Source organism: Aphis gossypii, chromosome X (genome assembly GCF_020184175.1).
Source record: "Aphis gossypii isolate Hap1 chromosome X, ASM2018417v2, whole genome shotgun sequence".
In the NCBI taxonomy this organism is placed as follows: Eukaryota; Metazoa; Arthropoda; class Insecta; order Hemiptera; family Aphididae; genus Aphis; species Aphis gossypii.
The window spans coordinates 20,401,488-20,425,615 of NC_065533.1; the positions used below are offsets into that span (position 1 = coordinate 20,401,488).

General features: G+C 28.1%; 1 protein-coding gene, 1 long non-coding RNA gene and 2 other non-coding genes across 4 annotated transcripts in view; 1 reads left to right on the forward strand and 3 right to left on the reverse strand.

The window, feature by feature from the left end:
* The window catches only part of LOC114129640 (limbic system-associated membrane protein-like), a 516,827-nt gene that overhangs the window by 410,092 nt on the left and 82,607 nt on the right, over positions 1 to 24,128 (reverse strand). The window lies entirely within an intron of this gene.
* On the reverse strand, positions 7,906 to 7,979 carry Trnan-guu (transfer RNA asparagine (anticodon GUU)). The gene has a single exon. It is a non-coding gene; the product is annotated as a tRNA-Asn (tRNA).
* Positions 7,995 to 23,241, forward strand: LOC126551587 (uncharacterized). Its single transcript, XR_007605512.1, has 5 exons — positions 7,995 to 8,130; positions 12,447 to 12,580; positions 13,052 to 13,132; positions 13,193 to 13,268; positions 22,992 to 23,241. It is a non-coding gene; the product is annotated as an uncharacterized LOC126551587 (long non-coding RNA).
* On the reverse strand, positions 10,880 to 10,952 carry Trnan-guu (transfer RNA asparagine (anticodon GUU)). The gene has a single exon. It is a non-coding gene; the product is annotated as a tRNA-Asn (tRNA).

Here is a 24,128-nt window from a genome sequence, read left to right on the forward strand (position 1 = left end):
TGAAATGAAAAAATGAATCTCATAAAATGTTTCACAAACGTCGATTTAAATTCACTTTTACACACAATACGACGACTACAAGAAAGAACTGCAGAATATAAATTGATTTGTACATTAACATAGTAAGCTACCTATATATGAATTGGGAATTCGTTATTCTTTTTTTTAAATAGTTTGACAAAAAAGCATTTTGAGTTTTACCATGTCTTTTCTACCGTATATAATATATATTATCAGTATATTAGTATGCATTAAACTAAGGCGTCAATCACTATGAAAAAAAAAATCACGATTATTACTTCATTTAAAAATTTAAGACTGCCAATATCACTACCTAATTTAATTTGAATACTTGGTACTTAAACCCAAGCGATTTAAAAATATCGTAGAAATATATTTTTTGAATAATTCTTAGTAGTTTTTAATACTGGCATTCAACTTTAGATTCGTTCACATATCATTAGTTTAGAGGTTATAAGAAATATATAGCTAGTTTAAGCTAAGTGCGTTTTAAAGTATTAATATCAAGATTAGAGTAAATTTTTTAAATAACATATTATTTCCCATACATAATTTTTGATACTCCCATTCATGTCTATAAGATTGAATTTCTATGAAATCTTCCTGAAATAATGTGTAGAATATAAAATAAACACCCATCTACAAATTTCAAATTTTCATCCATGCAGTTCACTTTTATAACATTAGAGTGGTTATTTAGTTCATGTTTTAAAAAAAAAAAAGAAAAAGAAGTTGCCTATATAAAAACTCAGATTCAAGCTATCTCCAACCAAAATTTCATCATGATTAATTTAGTTATTTAGCTGTGAACCATATAGAATGTAACAAACGCCAGACACATTAGGTATACATTAAAAATCATAATATTGTAGTATGAAATATTTGTTGTGTCAGAATAATGACTTTCAGTAGGCAATAATCATATATTTATATCGTATAGGTAGGTATTATGTTAATATTATATTAATAATTATTGTCATCAATACGAATATGCAATGACAATATTGATAACATATTATATTATTATAGAATAACAGTAATAACACTACTTTCACCTAAAATTAAGTATCTCATTAATATGAATTATTATACGTTAATAAGTTGGTACTTGGTACAACATCATCCTTTGTACAACAACACTCAAATTGACACATTATTGACGATGATTACAAAATTACAACATGTAATCCGGCATTTAAAATATTACATTCATGCAATATATTAAACCTTTAACCATTTTTTTTTCGAAATTCAGATGTTCCACGACACTTTTAAAATAACACAATAATATTATTTACTATCTATGATGGTTTAAATGTCAATTCTCTAAAAATTTACCTAAATATACACTTTAAAAAGCAAAAAATATACAGCAATTATTTTTAATATTATTATTTCATTTTTTGGGATTTGTATGTATTTCTATAAAAAACATACACAAGTGAGTTTATTTAAAATTACATAAATAAGTGCATACATACACTAAGAGTTAGTATTATATTATTACGATATAAAAACGGTTTTCGAAGTTAATACCACTTAAGTATAGAATAAATTTGATCAAGAATTCATGATAAGGCCGCAAAATCTAAAATCAATGTCTTTATTTTTTAAATTACAAAGTTTTTCAAATCATACAAAATAATAATACCTATACTATACTCATGAATACTCATTACATAATATGTATTTCACATGTATATGTTATCAGCCATAAAGGAAATAATATAAAAATGGATAACGATAAAAATATTTTTTTCAAACATTTTGTTTTGAATGACTTCAAGTTATACAAAAAAAATAAAAATAAAAATAAAAATTTGGAAATTTGCGCTCTATAGCAGCGTCTACTATATAATATGTATAATTTCAGACTGCAGATATATATAATTATAGCATAGTGTTAGTACTATACTATAATAATAAAGTAATTATATCAAAAGAGATTTCACAAACAATATATTAATATGTATATAAAATATATACGTAAGTACGACCATCAATAATTAGAACAATATTTATAATTAGAACCCTGCAGGGTACGTCGACTAGAGTTAAATATTAATTTAATTTATCACTAACGGAAGAGAGGGCGTTAGGTCAGATTGTAGGTGGACGTGTTACTAATAATGATAACGATAATTAAGTACAATACACATTATAAATGCAATATTCATAATTATTTTGGTCAACGTGACTGACAGACAAAACGTGGGTTTATCTAACTTATTTTCTCGAGGACGTGATGGACTTAGCCTTCTTAAATAATTACTAATCATTCGTAAAAAATTCAGTACTTATATGAGGTTTAATATTTTATGATTTGCAATATGGGAATGATCTGATTTAATTAATTACAAATTCAATTGTATTTTGGCTTTTTAGTTATTTTTGAGACATGAACATTTTATTCTGGAAATAAAAATATTATTTTTTTATTTATGCAAGTATTAATTAAAAAATTGACTTAATTTTTGCTGTTAATAGCCTCTACTCTATAACTCGAAATATCTATCTATATAATCACAGTTGTGTTAAAATTTATAAGTATGTATCATATACATATAATATAATATAATATAATATAATATGCATTTTTAAGTACTTATATAAAAATAAAGAATATATTTCAACCTACAAAATTTGTTTGCATCTACGGTGATTGTATTTTGTTCACAAAATATACTAGTTACTCGTAAGTGATTCTTAACGTTTAATTATCGAAAAATATTAACATGTTATAAAATATACGCCTACCAAATAATATGATAGTATAATAATTATTATATTTCGTATAAATCTATACCGATCGCATTTGTATACACTATTAATATTTATCAAGGATATGGATCGTTATTCTGCGTGCGGTAAACAAATTATTATTCCACCTCTAGGGAATTTGACGCCTCTATGTAATATAACCTCTACTGAAGATTTTGCAGAAATGCGACTTGTACCCACCCTCACCCGATCATTCCAAATTAGGCGATACAGACGACAACTTGTTACGGTAAATCCCAATCGCATAATATACCTATATAAATTCGTACGTCTAACATAGTAATCTACTATATAATAAAGTTATTATAATGTGCTTCTTGTATGATATAAGTCTGCATAATATTGTACGATACAAATAGACATAATATATTACCAGAACTCAACTTAGGGGGGGGGGCTAGGGGGGCTTCAGCCCCGGGCCCCGATATTATTATAATTTAAGTTGATAATTTAGAATTTAGATAATAATTAATTTTGGGGAACCATTTGAAAATTTGACCCGGGCCTCGAAATTCCTAAGTTGGGCTATGTATATTACATAGATAGACGAAAGGGCCTTAAGTACACCGCCGAAGTTCCTCACGCTGACGCAATATGAATTCGATGAGATTTTAGCTAATGGTATTAATCGTTTATCACATGCCCATTACATTACACAAGGTGATCCATTTAAAATTAGATACTCATTACTCTTTATTTTAAAAACACTAACGTTTTGGAAAATACTTCGTTTACAAAGTTTTATAATAATTTTAGAAAAATTCAATTTTTCAATTTTTTACTCTATTAAATGATAACACAGATTTTTAATATCATTTTCCTAAACAAAATATTATTCGGAATATTTTAAATAATAAAAGTATAAACTTTAGCATAAATATTTTATTAGTTATAGTAATTAATTAGTATTTAAAGTATATATATAAGCAGAAAATAATGGGCCAACATTTTGCAAAATACTCCTGTACACTCCACTCTGCTCATTTAAACGTACAATACTTACCTATAGGCTATAACTCATTCAAAATTCATTCCATATTTTTAAATCTAAATATTCCGAAAATATTTCTGCTTTGGAAGGTAAATAATCAAAAATGCACAAAAAAGTTAAAAAAAAAAGTAAAAAATGGTAAAGATTAGAAAATGTTTTTAATGACATAGAATTATGTAAAAAAATATTTTCAAAAACATTAATATGTTTTGAAATAAGTTTCTTACGCGTTAAACAAATCGTCCGATTTAAGTTATACCTGCATATCTAAACAATTGAATTTATGAATGGGGCATTGTACAAAAATCTGTAAGCTAACACAACTGATACCATTGTTAATCAACACATTGTCGCATCTCTTTTTACTCTTGTTTAAACATTATAGTATGTATTTCTTTATCGCTATCGCTTCTTTACTTCTGTGCGAGTGAGTAGAACCATTGTTTTTCTCTCTGTTGTGGTTGGTTTAGAAGTGTATGTTTAGCGAAGATATGAAAGCCATATACAAATTTTTAATATGAATTATCTATAAACTTGTTGTTTTCATTGCATTTACTTCGCAGGTTCATTGCTCATACTTATCAGAAACTAATTACTCAATTGAAACTGATGAGTTAACAATACGTAAGGATTTGTGATGGCATTTTGAAATTACAATTTAAATACATTTTCTAATCAGAACATGTTTTAACTGGTTTTGGTCGTAAAATATGTTGGAAATAATTCATCAAATGGCGTGATAATACATGATACGTGATCATTTAAGCATATATATATTATATCTACGCATTTATAAACAATATTATTCGAATTATTACTAAACACTTCGATAAGTTTCCATTACGGGTACGTTGAATGTAAATAGCTCTTATTTTTCAAAGCATAAACTAAAAATAAAATTCCGCAGATATAATAATATACATTACCGTCGTATACTCGTATCACTCGTATCACTGTTATGCGTGTCCGACATTATATAGATCAAACTCAAAGAGCCGGTAATATAAAATATTTGTCATGAGTATTTTATGGCTCTATTAAATCAGTACACGTGAACCGTTTTCTTAGAAAAATGTACACATTTTGCTGTTTTTTTTTTTTTATGATATTATATTATGTTATTTCACTACTATTCTGTGCTTTTTAAAAGCGAAATGATTGTGTTACAGACAAATGGTGAAATAGATAGAGGGACAATTGGATGGGGGCAAAGACAAGAAAGTAATGAACAAAGGAAGTGTGACAAAAATATTGGCGCGACGTGTTTGAGCTCAATTTTAGAAAAGTTATTTTTTATAGAACACCAAATACGACAATAGTAAAATTTGACGAATGGCACGCGTTGGCGTCTCCCGTACTTCCCTTATTATTTATCCTATCCCGTCATTTATATGACGATCGAAGTTTAGCATTACTTTCATCTTTCAATATTTAATAACAAATAAAACTAAAAAACTTTCGTGATTTATTAGTGCTACAATACACTGTGTATTTATTTAATATTGTCATTTCATGAATGCTTAGATACAATTATAATGAAAAGGAATAAATGGATAAATTGTTAGGTTTAGAAGTATTATACCATTATAATATATTGGCAAACCCTAATTCGATTATATCATTATTTGTGATACTATATTATCATGTCAAACGGCTGTGAATCCGGTCGAGGAAAGTCCTTTACAACGTACAGTCAGAGTTTTTAATTTAAATGGCGTCACTAGGTATATATTTATATAGTTTACTTCAGAATGACACTTGAAAGAGTGAATTAGAGCCATAGAGGTTTCTAAAGCCGACTGTCGCTCCTCTGCTTTTTTATTTTTATTTTCATTACATAGACATCTCATTACTTCTATTATTATTATTATTATTTTACGCATAAAGTAACATTATATATGTGCACATTATACTAGGAAATGAATGGATTCACTAATTGAGCGAAGAACACCTCTATCCTATGTACACAACGCGTCGCTGAAGCCTGCAGGATATTTTGAAACATATTTATAAAATGTATACCTAGACGTGATGTAAAAAAGCACCACTTGTAAAAAACGCACATAATACAAAAAAAAAAAAAATACATGATAGCTACCTTTAAATATGTTCATTCGTACCACAACTTTTCTGTACACAGTAATGCACAAAATTACATTTATTTTTTAATTACAATTCGAATTCTCGAGAACTTTATTTGGCAGTAGTACCGTTTAAGTAATGCAAAATTATTGTTATTCGTAAGTCATGTGTTTAAGTCCACATCAACTCAACAAAACAAAACAAAATCGTCTAAAACATTCTAGAGAAGTATGGAAAAATATTTTTCATTTTCTTCCATGGATATTGTCGATAGAAAGTACTTAGAATATTTTTATAAAGTTATAAATGGTTTGACTAAAAAAAAAATTCTATTAGTTTCCATAAACTGCTGTCGTGGACGGTTACTGACTGTAATTATTTTTAAAAATACTGCAGAAAATCAGTTAGCCGATGAAAAATATGAGAAACGCTATAATAATAATTTTACCTCTTTAGTCAACCATGGAATAGTTAGCCGACATTTTTTTAGTATTAGTAGATATACTAAATCAATAAAAATATAATATATTGTACCCACTTTAAAGTAAGTGCCTATGCAGGTAAAAAAATAAAGCTTAATTTAATTTATAATTTTTAAAAAATTACCTTAATTTATGTCACGACGATGTCCAATATATTCTTGTTTGTTCTTTACTTTTTTCTGTAAAACCAATTTCTCAACGCTCTTGTAAGTTTATTGTGCACAATATTATGTTATAAACCCCGTCGTACATCTTGATAAACTGATACGGTTTAAAAAAAAAATCATTGTTATATATAACTCGATAATTTATTAGAACCGAACCTTTTTTTCTTATGACACTTTTGCACCGCGAATACAGACATCGTTTTTTACGCAAATTAATATTATCGAGTTTTTCGGAAATTAAATTCAACTAGGTATACCTATATTATCTTTCCGATCAATTCGTGAATATAATATATTCATATATGTTTATATAGCCGGAACGTTTTTATTTGGCGAGATTTAAGAGACGTAGAAAGAAAAAAATAATATTTTAACTACGATATAAGAGTATACAATCCCTAGTGTAGTGGTAAAATTCGATTTGATTTTTGTCCAAAACTCGTACCGCGATTTGCGCGCACTGTTAAACAAAAAAATCACGGACGATACGAACGCGAAGTACGCCGAACTATCGAAGACTAAACCCGTGCCGCCGCGGACTGTGGTAGATCGACGAGGGATTTCATTAAAACCTATGATACATAGTCAGTACTCGGAACTCATCGCAATTAAATTGGTACTACCTCACGTCTTGAAAGTAGATAATAATCACACGTCGCCCAAAACTGAAATAATTACAGCGCTCCGATTTTTCGGCAAACCTGAATACATACCTAACCTTACAGGTACCACTGTACTAGTTATACGTATATAATATATATATATATATATTATTACCTATACATTTTAAATCGATTAACTGGAATTTTGTGCCAATAATAATATCTTATTTCATTATCGAGAATTGCTATGATATTACGATTTAAGCTAGGCGGTTTTGAAAATTAATGTTGGCCTACTGCAGTTGAATGACCTTCACTGTCACTGTCAATATTATTATCAGCGCATATGATTGTGTTTTAAAAACGTTTAACCATTTCAGTAGAAATATAATATATTAATATTATGTATTATGTATAATCCTGTCATCCACATTTTATTTAGAATCATATTATTTTAACGTGAACACTGTTTTGATACTCGTAAAACGAAGAGTTGGTAAGACGTATTAAAATCGAGCACTTCGGTAATACTGTAAAGCTTTTTTCCATATATCTTTTGTGTAAACACCTACAGAAAGAATTTCGCGTGGCAAAGAAATCACTTTCAAAATAATTGCGTATCTATAAATGTATTACCGCGGCGGCGTAAGAAGTGTACTGTATATTTTACATTATAATATAAACGATTGTTTAATGTGTTGAACTGTTTGTGATGATAAAAAAACTATTGTCGTGAAAAAAATTTAAAAAACATTGTTGAAAAAATGCAAAACAATATACGCCCCCGGGTGGGCTTGAACCACCAACCTTTCGGTTAACAGCCGAACGCGCTAGCCAATTGCGCCACGGAGGCCTATGACGACGTCGATAAAATTTATATTCCTAAAACCGGATCGATACAGCGTTTTCCATTTTCGTCTTCTACGTTATTGTTGTTCACGATCATCTTCAACGATACGTGCTCCGAAATCCAGTCCACCGAACGAAAAACTAAGAACTGTCGGGTAAATATTACAATCATAAAACCATTTAAGACTTGAATAAAAAAAAAAAAAACATCACAATTTATTCAACAAATTGTTATTTATGAATAATTACGAATAAATCTATTGACTTCAGTGAGCCTTTAGTACATTATATTATTATGTATTAAATCGTAAATATGCAGTATTTTTATATAACAATAGGTATAAAATCAAAATTTAAAATCAGACATCTGTCTTCCATTAATTCTAATTTTACATTTTTTATCTCAATTTATAACAATCATACTTATTTTTAAAAAATTCACTCAAGTTATACTAATGTTTATAATTTGTCTGTTTTTGATTATAATTGTATATAAATAAAAATATTTATCTACAGCCTAGGAAAATTTAGTAGTAGCTAGTAGATATACTGCATGTGTATTGTGTTTTCTTCGTCTAACACACAACATATTATGAGTGTAGCAAATTTTAAATTCAAAATAATCCATTTTATTCTACTATTTTTAATATATACGTATAAAAAAATTATATTTTTGAAACCATTCACAAATTCAAAACTAATAATAATATTTAGGTCTCTTGTAGTATTTTTCTTTTAAATTTAATTTTAAACTAGTTTTGAATATTTTAAAATTGTATTTTTTTTAATTTAAAAAACTTTTAAAATATTTTTAAATTAAAGTATAAAAATAAACAAACGGATAAATAATATCCAATAGACAATATAGTAAATTCACTATGATAAAAAAAAAAATGGACAAGTTGCTATAGCGTTTCGCCATACTACAGTAGGTATATCGAATGAGTCTCAGTGATGTTTATCTTAAAGTTCAATTCAATGATAAACCATTAGGTAAATACGAAAATGTTTCTGAACGGAGATGACTATCACCCTACATCACTAAGTATATATTTAATATTACTATATGTTTTTTAATATTGGTATAGGTATTAGTAAAGTTAAAGTAATTTAGTACCTAATTTTGTTTTACTATTAACTAGATCCTAATACAGTATAGATTAAATTAAATTTTGTAAAAAAACATTAAATTTGAAAATATCATTGTGTGTATGAGTATAATATATATTACAAGGTTTATACACTGTTTTTTAAAAATAGCTAAATAATGAAAATCATTATTCATAATTAGTTTAAAAATGTAATTTCGTCCAAATTTGAACTTAAAATATCTATAAAAATAAATTGCGCCTATGTATTTTAAATATTTTATATATTTATAAAAACACTTTATCTTGTATTAATTTTTCAAGCTTTTTAATGGATCAAAAACTTTTTTCGACGTTTATATAATAAAACTAATATAAAAAATTTTCAAATTTCAAATGTAGAACTCAAAAAGAGAGGATATTTTTGAAAATGTTAGTATGTGTGAACATTGGTCATTAAATATTAAGTTAAGAATTCAAGTATCTACGTATTCGTATTCGTTTTTGAGTTATACCAAAAAAAAACAAAATCGATTTCATTGTAAACTGGATTTTTGTAAAAATTTCCATTTTTCCTTAATTTTATAAAAATCCTGTATCAGATTGTGTTAAAATTAAATGTATAAAAAATTTTCATTATTTTATACCTTATCATCTACATTAAATTAAATTATACATTATACCTTTGTGATCGTTAAATGTTGTAAGTTATATTAAGGTTCAATAATAGAAATAAAAATGATTTAAACTGCTTTAATGCTATTTATTAATAAGCGCATAATATTAAGTCATTTAACTCACGAATTATTAAAATAACCTACTTAATTAGTGGTTGCGAATGATGCAAACATTGGACCTCGACCTCCGAAAACCACAGTATTATGTATGTTCTAAACGAATTATTATTTCCCAAGCACCGCATATAATCATAATAATTATTAATCCATAAAGTTAAACGACTGTTTGGAAGTGAGATTATATTATAATATTAATATAAAGATGTACCTATAAGTTATTGTTATACCCATTGTATTATTGGTTCATCACGGTCATTAACCGAAATTTCAATAAAATTATCTTATCGCGTTCTACAGTTATTATTAAATTTGGTATTAACTGATTAAGCAATTCATTGCCGGATATTGGAAGGTCGTCGTGGTGGGAGGTGACTTGCGGTGCACCTACTCCTATTTATTTTTCAAATTTTAACAGTTGTCTCCACAGGTGTCATTATAAAAAACGTAGCAATACATTTATTTTTATTTATAGTAGGTATTATTAGTATTTAACTAGATACTATACGTTCTTAGCTCGTTCGACTTAGGGCTCTTATTACAATTACTTAAACCAAGATTAAACCACCGGATTCGGCCGGTAAAATCAGTAACCGAGATTTAAAATATGATTATAAAACGGACACTTACCCGTCGTCCATTAGATGAAATAATGTATTGTAGGTTAATTATTGTATTTTATATAAAATTGTTTATATTATCATATCGATATTAAATTATTTACAGAGCGTTTTAAGTTTTAACAACATATAATGAAATATTATATTATAAAATATAAAATTAATATTATATTAAATATTATATTATTATGAAAGTATCAGTACTGATACTTAAATAATAATATAATTTAACGGTATGTTTTCCACGTTTTTGTGTTGGTAAACTATCAAGCCTGTTCAATTATTATGCATAAATAAGTAAAATTAAAACTTAAAAGTGCTTAGTATTAGAATTATGTAGTTAACAAAAGTGAATTTATTGTTTTTGCAAAAAAAAACAGAAAAAAAAATGCAAAAATTAAACGCCCCCGGGTGGGCTCGAACCACCAACCTTTCGGTTAACAGCCGAACGCGCTAGCCATTGCGCCACGGAGGCTAGTTATGAGCACGATGGTTACAAACTCACTTAGGTAGATTAGTATCATTTTAATATTCAATATACAAATAAAAAAACATCATAATTAAAATATTTTATTTTTTAGTTCGTTTACACTATATAATATATAGATTATCAAATGTGCGACATGAATATGTCAAAATTATAGTATTTTGGTTATGACACTGTAACAGTATAACAGTACCTAGCACAATATGTTTTTAGGCGTTGTAAATAAAGGTAATAAAAAGTGTGTAATACGTATAATACTATAATAGCCAATAGATACAGTTTTAGGTAAAGTTCGAGTTTCGAATAGACGACAAACGATTAATTATTTTTTGATTAATATTTATATGATATTATGATATACATAATACCTAGGTACCTACATATTATATTAGGTATATTTCATAATAACGACTTATTTTTGAGGTGTATAAATAATTACTCTATCACTCGGTGACAGCACAGTACCTACTATGTTCTCTTTTTTAATTTTAGTTTTTTTTTTTATTTATTGGACATATATTATTCATAACAAAATAATTATGTGCAAAAAAAGCTGGACTAGCTCTAAAGATTATTAAGTTTGTTAGGTTTAGGTACCTAATTTGAAAAATGTCGTAAACAGCTATCAACAGGTATTATACCGATTTATACTTATACAACTTCGTCAGAAATTAATATAATTTTCAAGTGTTTTATTATATTTTATGTGTTGCAGTAGGTGTAGTTGGATGCGTTTCTCGATTCTCAAAAATAAAAAATATAAATATAAAGTGTCTACAAAACATTAATTTTATAATAATTAGGTGATAGATATTAAGTGTCTTTATGGACTTTAAGTGAACATAATTTCTTTGAAAAATGTATAAATACCTACATATATTTCTAATGTTCTATTGTTTTTATTTCTTCTAGAAATGTTCTTAAGAGAACTAAACTTTAACATTTATGCATTGTTATTAGAATTTAAGAACAAAAGTTGTCTTATATTTAGTTAATTATCATAAGTTATTACATAGGTTACCGTCCCGTTTAAAACAGGATTGTACCTTTTTTGAGTAACTTGTCCCTTCTCTATGACAAACTTCGAACAGGACGCATTTTGTTTTAATCCTATTAGGTATCTTCGTATCATTATAAACTTATTAGTTATTATAAATATATAATTATATAAAATTATAAACATGATCATAACATCATATAACTTAACACTTACGAGTCTATCGCTCGGAAATTGTGGATTTAAATGTATTTTGTACCCATTAATTGATATGTCTAAAAATGTAATAACTACCTACTGATTCTATTTACAAACATAATTTTAAAAAAAAACTTTAATTGCATTTACAGATAAATTTAATAGGTTTTAAATTGTCTAAATCCTGTTCTATAAATGATTTACCGGTGTGGACATTTCCCCCACACAACATAACTTTTATTAATGGCGTAATTATTAATGATACCTATATCTATCGTTTTCTTAAGGTATTCGAAGATACAAATCAAACTTGTTTTTAAATATTATAACAATGTACAAAGTCTGAACGTGCAGGTAGTTTCATCAACAAGAACTTTCATTTTATCAATAAAATGGAAAACAAAATGAAATTTAAGAATCCGTAAGTATAAAATGTATATTATACCTACCTATATTATGAGTATTATACCACAGTAATGGTACGTAAGTTCGTGTGAGCTAATGTAATTGGATTTTTATTAGGTAAAACTCACTATTTTATTACATTCAGCTGCTATAATATAGGTAGGTAGATATTTTCCATAGTTCTATTGTTGCAGTTCATTATTGTATTATTATATATATATCAAAACTCTTCTATTCTCCTAATTATTGTCCACGACCGTAGTTTAAAATAATTAATACCTATATAACTAAAAATTATGGATTTATGTATTATGTATATGAGACGTTTTATTATTTTATAAATATTTTGATAATAATAATATATAAGTCTGTGAACATATTATATTACAATAATACTTCGTTTTATATTATTATGAGGTGATTTTTTTAAGAAATCAAATAGATGTTTGAAACAGTTTTTTTTATACAAATATTATTATACATTTAGAAAATAGAAAAATGATTATGGTGCTCATTACAAATTTACATTTAGTACCTGTACGCTGAGCGACAGACTACGTGATACATTGTAAGTAATTGTCTATTCAATGTTAAAACGAATAATTACAAATATATTTTTCTTCCACAGAATTGAAAATTGCAAAAAAAGTTTTTCAAAATTATATTGTGAATCAAAGCCGAGATACGCTTTAATACGTTGCAAGGTAGGTAATAATAATTAGGAACTATAGAAGACTAGTAAGTTGTAGCATTATCATATTTGTTTTGCATAGCCTCGAAAATCTAGTGCGTATTAAAAAAAATCTAGTTTTGTAATTGTATTTTGCATAATATACATGAGGATATATAAATATCAAATATATTAATATATTTGAGGATTTTTTAAAAAAAAAATATTGTGCATATTATATTAATTCTTCCATTTTATACTTTTTGATACATTTTTTAATTAATTAATTAATATGTTCAATATTTTTTTATCGACCTTTTTATTTTATTTTATTTATAACCAAAATCGTAAAAATATTATGGAATATGGTTACTTTATGTTCGCGGACACGTGTTTTTCTCAGAAGCGTTTGGATTAATTTTTTCATTTATTAATTTTATTTATAAATGGATAATTATTGTTCATGACATAAAATATGATCGATATAGTATATTATTGATACGCGGCCATACGGCTACTCCTATACAATATTCACATTTCACATTCAGAGTATTCCACTAATTATATATGCGTGCGAATATTTAAAAACTGTTATTGGTTTGTTCATTTTTTAATTTCTAAATTAACACGATAAAGTGAATTAACGTTGGATGTCTAATATACATAATTAATAGAAACTCTACAAATTATACAGTAAATAATAAGTAATACTCAACAGGTTAAAAAATATCATAAGTACTACTATTTCATAACTATAATAATATTATGTATACGATATACCGAAAATTCAGCCTAAAAATGAAATTAATTTTTTTCAATTCTCTCCGGTCTATTTGTAGTGCAGCCTTCATTTAAGACGGAAGGTCTCTTTATTCTAGAATATACTATATATTATAGTCATTAAATACCTACAACACTTACAGTTATTGTAAAACTATTTTATAGATTTTTTAATAAAAAAAATAATGTTTAAACAAACTTTCCTCTCCGGACAAAAAAGAATACCTTCTTCTCATATTTGAAAAAATATTATAGTAATAGATAAGATTTCGTAATTATGATACACTATTATAATAGTGAATAATTAGTAGTTAATAATTGAAATATCTTACTTATAATCATATTATTAAATTATTAGTGGGGAAATAAGAAAAACAACGAATTTTTTTTTTATTTGTTTACCATATAAACAACAACATAAACACGAATGATTTTACAACCCAAAGCTAATTCATTCGGACATTGCACTAGCTCAAAAACCACCCCGAGGGAGAATGTAAACCGGGATAAATTGACCTAGGCATTTGCAGTATTATCCTAACCTAACATACCTTCATGCACGTCGTGTACGACACACGTTTCAGTATATATAACATAATAGCTAGGTAGGTGTATAGTGTATACGCAGTTTTTCCGAGGTTCTCTGGCCGACCGGCATTTTATTAATTCCGACCCTGCGATTACAATTTATTATATTACAACCGACAGTGAAACATTGAAGTGCACTTGTACAAGAACAAAACAACAGGAGAAAAAAATTAATTATTCACCCCCTATAAATAGCTTTTTATTAGGCACGCTGCGCAATATTATTTGACGTGTCACTATTAATACAATACAATAAGTATGTGCACCTAGTATGTACGCATTATTGGATTCAAACGTAATGTATTGTCTTACGTGCGTACACCTATAAAATGGATGTACAACATTATAAGTAGTTCATTAAAACGGTGTTTTATTTGTAGTTAGTATTATGCAGTTAAGTTGCAATAAACAACGACTGCGTACCCGTATATGTATATATATATATATATATATATTATACATACACGTAGAGTGCGAGCCGGCGGTAGAGTAGGTACGAGGCCATTATGCCGTTGCTTAAAATTAATATACTTGACATTGAAATATATCCTAAAAAAGTAAAGACGAAGAAACGGATATATGACAGAGCAATAAATTTCTTGTAAAAACCCGGGAGTTAGTATATTTTGTTTTAATAATGATTTATTTAAACGTTGGTCATAAAAAAAAAACTTTATGCTTTTGTGCGGTAAAGTACATTAAAAAAAAAAAATACGTACATACGTAGTATTTTTTATAATAACGATTCCATAGATGATGAATAAACTTCAGTTTTGCTGTTTTGTCTGTATATTAGTTATATCCTGCACTTTGTATTTATATATACCTATCCAGTATCCATTTGATAGTAGGTACAATATTTTAAAGTTTTAAACAAACAAAACTACCAACATTTTAAAATATTTTTATTAAATATATTATTGGAAGAAATTTATTAGGTGTCTGGTACTAATTTTACATTTTTCCTTATTTTCTGCTAGTCATGTAAGGTAATGATAATTTTTAATATCAAATATTATCATTATAAATAGTATTACAATCGTAAGGCTTTATGAACAAACTGATTGATGCGGCGCTACAGAATCTGAGGTAAAATCAGCTAGTTTCAAGAGAACATTAGTAAATAACACATAAACGTCCTGAAGAATTTAATATACCGTCCTGCAACCATATACTATCTAAAGCCGTGGTCGTTATTCGTTCAAGTACAATGGGATTTCCGAATAGGTATTACTCGCGTTGAATAAACGCATATTATGTATATGTATGTGTAGGTATAATATTATTATTATGTGTGTATATGCGCATTGTTCGCGATTCGAGTAAAAAGTACCAACAATAAATATATGCGCGCACCCGTGTTTACAATGAGTTTAAGAAGAACAAAGATGACTTGGGTTAATGACGACAGGTTAACGTATTAATGTGAATTTCGCTGTTATTGTTTAATAATATAATAACATTTATACATATATATGCGTGTTGGTACGCGTATAGTTACTGCTGCTGAAGGTCGTTTCAATAAAGTCGAAATGCCGTCGATCTATATTTTCGTATTGTATACGAGTCATGAATACAGCGCCGCGTCGAACAATTATTATTGCATATTTAAACATACCGCGGTGGGACTATGAAAACTCCATTACGCCCCACCAGTCACTACTTTAAATTAGTCATGTCTCGTGGGACACCCTGTATATCGTATATACTTGTATAATTCGTGTAGTGTTAATTTAGTTGCGGAGATGCGTATGCGTTTGCGAGGAACGGAACAAAGTTTAATACTATTATTATGTTGCCCTACCACACGACATTGACTCTTCTTGTAAACGAGGTCGATCGCTTATATCCAACATCGAGTCTAAATGTGTGTGATATACGTGTGTAATGATGTCGAATTTCATATGACGAGTCGGTGGTGCGAAAATGGCTGAAAACGAGCGGAGATGATGTCACGGCGGGTGCATTCAGGGTATATATATCTATCGTGAGGATCAATTGTTGTCAATTTTAAAATATACTCTCAAAAAGAGGAGAGCGAAAGTATAGGTAATAACCACCGTTCGCAGTACAATAAGTGTCGAGTGTAACTCGTCATTGATGAGGAGTAAGTCGCTGTGTATAATGTATATTGTGTTAAATTTGAATTCAATCATTCAATCATTGAACAAGAAAAACGGTCCTGAGCGATAACGGTTCGTCAGCCTATATTATTACCAAGTATATTTATGAAATTTATTTGACTTGGCTATATTTTGAATAGCTTTAAAACAATCGAAATATTTTGAACATTTTAAGTATCTATAATAAGTTATTCGTTTTTAAGTTATACAAAAAAAAAAAACCGCATAGATATAGATTTTGGTGAATACCTACTGGTTTTGCATAAATTACCCGTGTTTCTTGTTTTTCTTAGTTATTTTGAAAACTACTGGAAATGTTATGCATTCGATTTTCTTAAGAACAAGCTAGATTACATTTTATACTTTATACCATCATCAAAGTTAAAATTCAAATCATTTTTATTGCTCCAAAAGGTGATAACGACACAATAACAAAAAAACACACATCAATGAAATATCGATATAGTCTGTTCTTAAAATCTAAAAAGCTGAGAAATACATTAAATGGTCTTATTTTTATTTTATATACACGCAAAATTGTAATATAATAAGAAAATATTCAAATACTGAAATACGTAAAATAATATGTCTAGTCTAGTACCTAGTAGGAATTATCCAAATATTGTTTACCAAAACAATAATTTATTATCGTGTTAACTGTTAATGTACCTAAATAAATAATTTATGATCAATTAATAGAACATAACTTGCGGTGTATCATTGAATTCGTTAGATATTTTATTTTTGATTCACACGAACGTGTTCGGTTATTATGGTGGTACGAGATGAACGATATTCGTTTCGATATTTTATTTCCTTGCGGTAAACAACGATTACACGCTCTAAGTTATAATAACAACAATTGGGTCACGGCGACGACCAAAGAACTTTTAATCGATTCTTGATAAAGTTCTTAAGAATAATAATAATAATAATAATAATAATACTAGTAATAATAACAACATAAAGTTAAAATTGTAGGTTTGAACTCTTAAGAGGATTTTTTTAACACCTGAAATTGTAATGGGGAAAAAAATACTTTAATGCAAAAAATCAATGGGAAGCACGTCTTAGTGTGCCTAACAATTTTTTGTTCCATCTACTTCCGCACTATTCTGTACAAAAGACAAGACTATAATAATATAATACTGTAAAGTAATTATACTCTCATATGTATATATTATACACGTTTATTTAATATATGGATGTAGTGGCGCATCGTCACTCATTTATATGAAATAATAACATTATCATTATAATATGTTTAAATAAGGCATTTTTTCGTTTGTCTAGTAGATAGGTACGCATAATTGTTATTATTCATTTGCACGTCATTATAATGCGTTTGAATGCAACTGGATTCATTAAACTCGCCACGTGCGGAATAAATGCGGTTGAATGAGATACGTTTAATTTATTTATACAACGTTTACTTTTTGAATTCCACTCGTTTTATATACTACATGCGCATTGCGTGTATTTTAATTAAAATGCTATTTGTTGATTTTTTTGTTATATTATTATTTATGTGTACTGTTATTGCTACAATAATTTTCTTGGGCCATACAATTGAGACTTTAAATCATTGAAAAAAAAATGTTTGTCACACTGAAAATAACACTCTTATTGGTCTCAATTAAAACTTATAAAAATGTATTCATTTCTGCACACGTCTATTGTGAGTGGTTGTAATAAAAAAAAATCACTGTTTATTTTATAATTTAATTCACAATTTTCTTATGGTAAAATAATTTATACTTCTCCTTGTGGATATTGTACAGCATTCTAATATTTTATATGCTTACACAAAATTTTACTCTATTATATGACTACAATAAAAAACAATGAAAACCATGAAGTTATAAATTATAACTATTTACAAATTAATAAAATAAACAATCATATTCACACGTGATATTTTGGCCGAGTTGTGTTCGTAATAATATGCACGTTTTAGATATTAACTGATTTATATAAAATACTGTAAAATAAGTATAATAATATATCTGATTATTTTTTAAGCTTTTACACACTATTATTTTTTTTAAAGCAATATTTCGTCAAAACCGTAAGCACCAAACGCATCAGAGTAGATATAGGACATAGGAATAATAAAATGGCCCCACGTGTTGTTGCCATATCGAAGAGTATTTTCTAAGGGTGTAGGACCAAACCGTTATGTGCGTGTTATTTTATCGCAGATCGTGAACTTTTACAATGGACTTATTGCCCTTCAAATGTTTCGAAACACACTATTAAATTACAAAGAAACGAATTTTTAGAAATTAATTATACCTTTATTTTATTGAGCAATATGCTAAGTCATTAATAAATAGTATAATATTCCTCCAAGTGCCTATTTTACAGTGTATTAAAAATTTAAAAGTCTTTATATAAGTAAACAAGAATACTATATGAGTTGACAAAGTTTCACGAGTTTCAACTAACAATATATTATAATACGGGATACATATTATTATAACTTCATACATATACGTATTTATGCAAACATTATTTTTGTCAAAACTACGTACAAATCTACTCTTACTACCTATAATGTTTTTTAATTAATTTTTTTACATTTGTATTTTACTTGTGATTTTCAAAAGATAATACAACTTTTAACAATACACTTGAAAATGTTTATCTTTTATCACGACTATTTTTTTTTTAACTTAAGGTGCATACACATAATAATATGGTATATTACAATTTGTATATAATATCATTTTTGACCTTTTTAAATATTGTGGTCTTTGATGTATTTATTTGTCACATATTTTTGCAAAGATATTTCGTATATCGCCTTGAGAAAATTTCCACGGTGATTTTTTTTTGAGGTAAATATATTGCTTCGAACTCTGCGCATTCCAATACATTTACATTTCTAAACCTAGTATAATAAAATATGTCACGTGTTTTCAAATTTTGATTGTATACCTACAGCAAATGGATAGACGAATAGATACATGATAAGTCATGCATTAAACAAATATGTTTGGGGTATACTTTATAATGATATGTCATAGGAAAAAAACAAAGCGGCCAGTTTCACAGAACGGGAGAATACCTGGACGTGAGCATCGGATCTTCGTATAACTTTTATAAATCACACGAAACGGTGAATGAAACGTTTGCTGAGGGAATGAGTTATTGCGAGAGAGGAAACTGTTAATAAAACCTCACTATGTGCAAACACACGGCGCGAACACGGAGTAAACCGATTGACAACAGTCTCGTGGGAGTTAATGGGGCAACGAGATGGGTGACAATGCGGTAGAAGCTGGTGAGTAATCCTGTCATGCACACATACACATGCATACACACACAAACAGCGAGTAATATGTATAGACATAAGTTAGGGAAGAGAGAAAAAAGACAGAGTGAGAGGAAGTGGGGGAGAGATGGGAGGGTAGAGTGAATGAGCGACCATGGACAGGCACAGACTACAGAGAAGCTATACATAGGATGAGGTTCATTTTTGAAACTATACGACGGACGGCAATCGTTGGACGACGGCGGAGGGACTCGGGGCGCGTATTGCAAGCTCTATTCTCACGTCCGCCGCACAAAAATCCTTCGAGTATAAAAAGTTATAAACTTATAAAAGTTTCACTTGGCTTTTAAATTGCTTTTGCCCGGCCGAACATAACACATGTAGGCACAAGTGTGGGGTAAGAGACGAAGTTACGATTCGTTTTGATATACCTACACCAATGACAGCGATATAATAATATACTAATAGCGTGTGATCCGAGTGGATACGATGACGACGATTATTACCTACGACACGTCCTGGCCTATGTGCGATGTAATGCGTATATTTGAGAGCCTATGCTACTATCAATTTTTCCAATAAGGAGGTGGGCACAACGGCTACAAGGTCACGTTAATATTATAATACTATGTTTACATCAGAGATTTCCAAAGCAGCAGTTATATATTTGATATAAATTCCAATAAATATGTGAATCTCGTATACGGGTCGTAAATACTGTATGAAATCGAGGGTCCGTGATCGCATTTAGCAACGATGTAAAAAATTGTGCCTTTGAATCGTCCAATCAATAATCGTCATCGTTAGTGACATAATTCGTGTTATCTACTTTATAAATATTGAGCTAAACTCGTAGCTAAATTTTTGCATTTATTATTGTCTTGATAAACTAGATACAACCGGTAACTTTTATTTATTACTTTATTAATAATATTATTATATTGTTTTTTTTTTTAGCTGATAGGTTTATTTATATAGTATGATCATAAACGTCTGTAAATATTGTCTCGGCATTAATCAGCTTTCATAATATTATGGTGTCTATATTATTATTTTTTTCACATTATCTGCGATACAATGGTTTTAATGAAAAACGTTTTTGCTTTGAACAATTGACCGACTGTTCGTTTTCCGTCTGATATTGCCGCACTAGGTAAATATATTATTATCAAAACGCAATAGCATAACAATTTCCCCGTACAATTGTACTCGAGTTTAAGACTTCAAAGCACGAATGCGTTTTAATTGTTTTACTCGAATAAAAAAAAATTAAACCAACAGTGTGAAATTCAATCGTTCACAAGCCAAAGCAAGAAAAGTTTTACTTTTATAACGCGCTTATTTATTTTATTAAGAGTTTGTGAAAATTGAAATAAAATTGACACTTACAATCCAGCGAAATGTCGAGAATCCGGAAATCGAATTAAACTCAAGCCCAATCTTATACATTATTATTATATCGTGAAAAACTACACGCATTTTTAATCAATTTAATGTTATGGGTGCCAAAAATAAATAAATATGTCATTTACGCTTGAATTGGATTTACCGTGGACGCATTTTATCCGGTTTATGTTATTATTCGTCAATATTTCTGACACTCCAGTAAACATTTAACTCCACCGCGTACGACCCCTTAAGGAGTATTTTCGAGATTATTATAGTTTTAAATTATATCAGTCATTTGAAAGACTACAACACCGTCGGCAATAGCATGTCGATTTTTGAAAAGACTTCGAACTGTTTTTCGTTTCTCTTCGTCTTCGTAAAAACTTTGCAGTGTTTCATGTAGTTGAGCTCATTTCTTTATATATATATATATATATATATATATATAGAGAGAGAGAGAGAGAGAAAGAGGAAGCAAGAGAGAGTGTGAGAGAAAAGAAGTACATATCTTTAGGCGTATTGAAATCCACTTTTAAACGAGATGTTTGCGAATTATTATCGTTCAAATAGTACGTCGGGTGGCTGTGTTGCTCGAGAAAAGTATAAAATATACATATATAGGCCCTGCTGACAGACGGGCGGACGGATGTTGAATTCCGCGGCGAGATAGTGTGAAACGATCTCGCCTTTTCACGGTTGCCAAAATTCAAACGACATTGCTCGTAAACCGCTCGTCGAAAATAATAATATGATTGCGATACACCGAACGGTTCATAAACCGAGACGTTAAAATGTATTTGGTTTTTCGCCATGAAATGCTCTGACAGTACATAAATGCAATAAATACGCATGTATATAGTACTATATACGTAGTGCATAATACATATTATATTATTTTCTTTCGTTCTTTAACTATAATGCTCTTGGCAGAAACCCCATACAGTCATACTTCGCGCGTATCTTAACGCGTAACACACGTCCTGACAGAAAAACGAATTTGAATGCAATGAACATCACATTATATATGGGTATAAATAATGTGTATATAATGAATGCGTTTAGTAAACAAACAATAATATGTTCAACCCTAATGTTCAAAGTTAATATAGAGAAAAATCTTATTAACCTATCATTACTAACCTAACTCAGTTTAAAGGGAATTCATATTTATAGTTATTAAAAAAAAAAAAATAACGGGTCACTATTGTACTAATGTACCTATTATACACATTTAATCAATTGTATAATTTACATATATATATAATAGGTAACTTAAAATTCAAAACACATCCTATATGTATACTATTCTTTGTAGTATTTGCTAGTAAGCTATAGATGTTAAAAAAAACTTACACGTTTGAGTAATATAAATTATAAATTATGAAGTCAAAGAATTTTTATATAAAATCGTGGAAATTGTTTAAATTAGAAAAAATAAAATGTTTAATTATTTAGTTTTAACTACTTCAGTTATAACTATGTAAAGTGAAACATTCAATATCTCAGTACTCAGTGACTTTATCGTATTATACATAATTTTATTTCGTACAAGTATTTATAATGTTCATATTTTACTAATTTAATGACAACTTTTTTTTAGTGAAAGAGGGTTGAAGGAGAACATCCCTGCCGTTTACCAGATAAAATCCATTAAATGGTACGACTTTTTGTGGAAGTAAAAATGTAAGTGTAACTTGGAGAATATAATATTTTAAAAACATAAGTGGTGAGTAATATATGTATTATATTAATATGATAGACCAAATGCGAAATGTAATAAAAAAAAAATAATATACCTAAATTAGTATTTTAATATAAAATAATAAAATTAAGCTTCAATATATTCATAATATTTGTTCCGTCTTTTAATGATTTAATTAATTTAACTATTTTCTATATGTATAATAATAAGTACTGAAAATCTTTGAAAGTCACGTACAGCCAATATTGTATACACACTCATGGCATACTCAAAGAGCGTATAACTATTAATACCAATTTCCGTTCTTTCGCCGCCACCAAATCCAAATCTAGAAACTACATCATATTGTATGTTATTTTTATCTATATCACTCGGTGCCATACTGTACTATATACACAAAATGCTGTATTATTTTACGTTCAGAGTTTTTGCAAAATTATCAGTTTTATATTTTTATTTGTATGAAAAAAATACGCATGTCACACATAATATGTAATTCCAATCACAACGTTTATATTATAATATAATTACAATTATAACCAAACGGTCGGGTAACTAATGGTTTTGAAGATATATACGTGACTTACGATTTCAATTCTACAATCGGTAATGATAACGAGTGTGTACCGATGATATTATCGTCAAGTCCAGCGAAAAAGGCAGTAACTCCAATTTGATGATATTTTTGATTATTGCATATATTCTGATAAAGTATAGTTTTACTTTATTCCAACAAAAAATAGCAATATCTAAACACCAAACCTAACAGTTTTTCTACTTAAAACCGAATTATCTTTAACTAGATTTTTTTTCGCAAGTAAAATTTAATAGTATAGACTATAGGTAATCAGATAGATACTTACAACAGGGACGAAACAATACATTTTTCAATGAATTTATACAAAATATTTACATAATATGCACACAAGAATGATAGAAATGGTTTAATGGTGAAAAAAAAACGATGGAATTATTTACATACGTTATACAATAGATAATATTTATAATATTACTGTAATGACATCATCATGACAT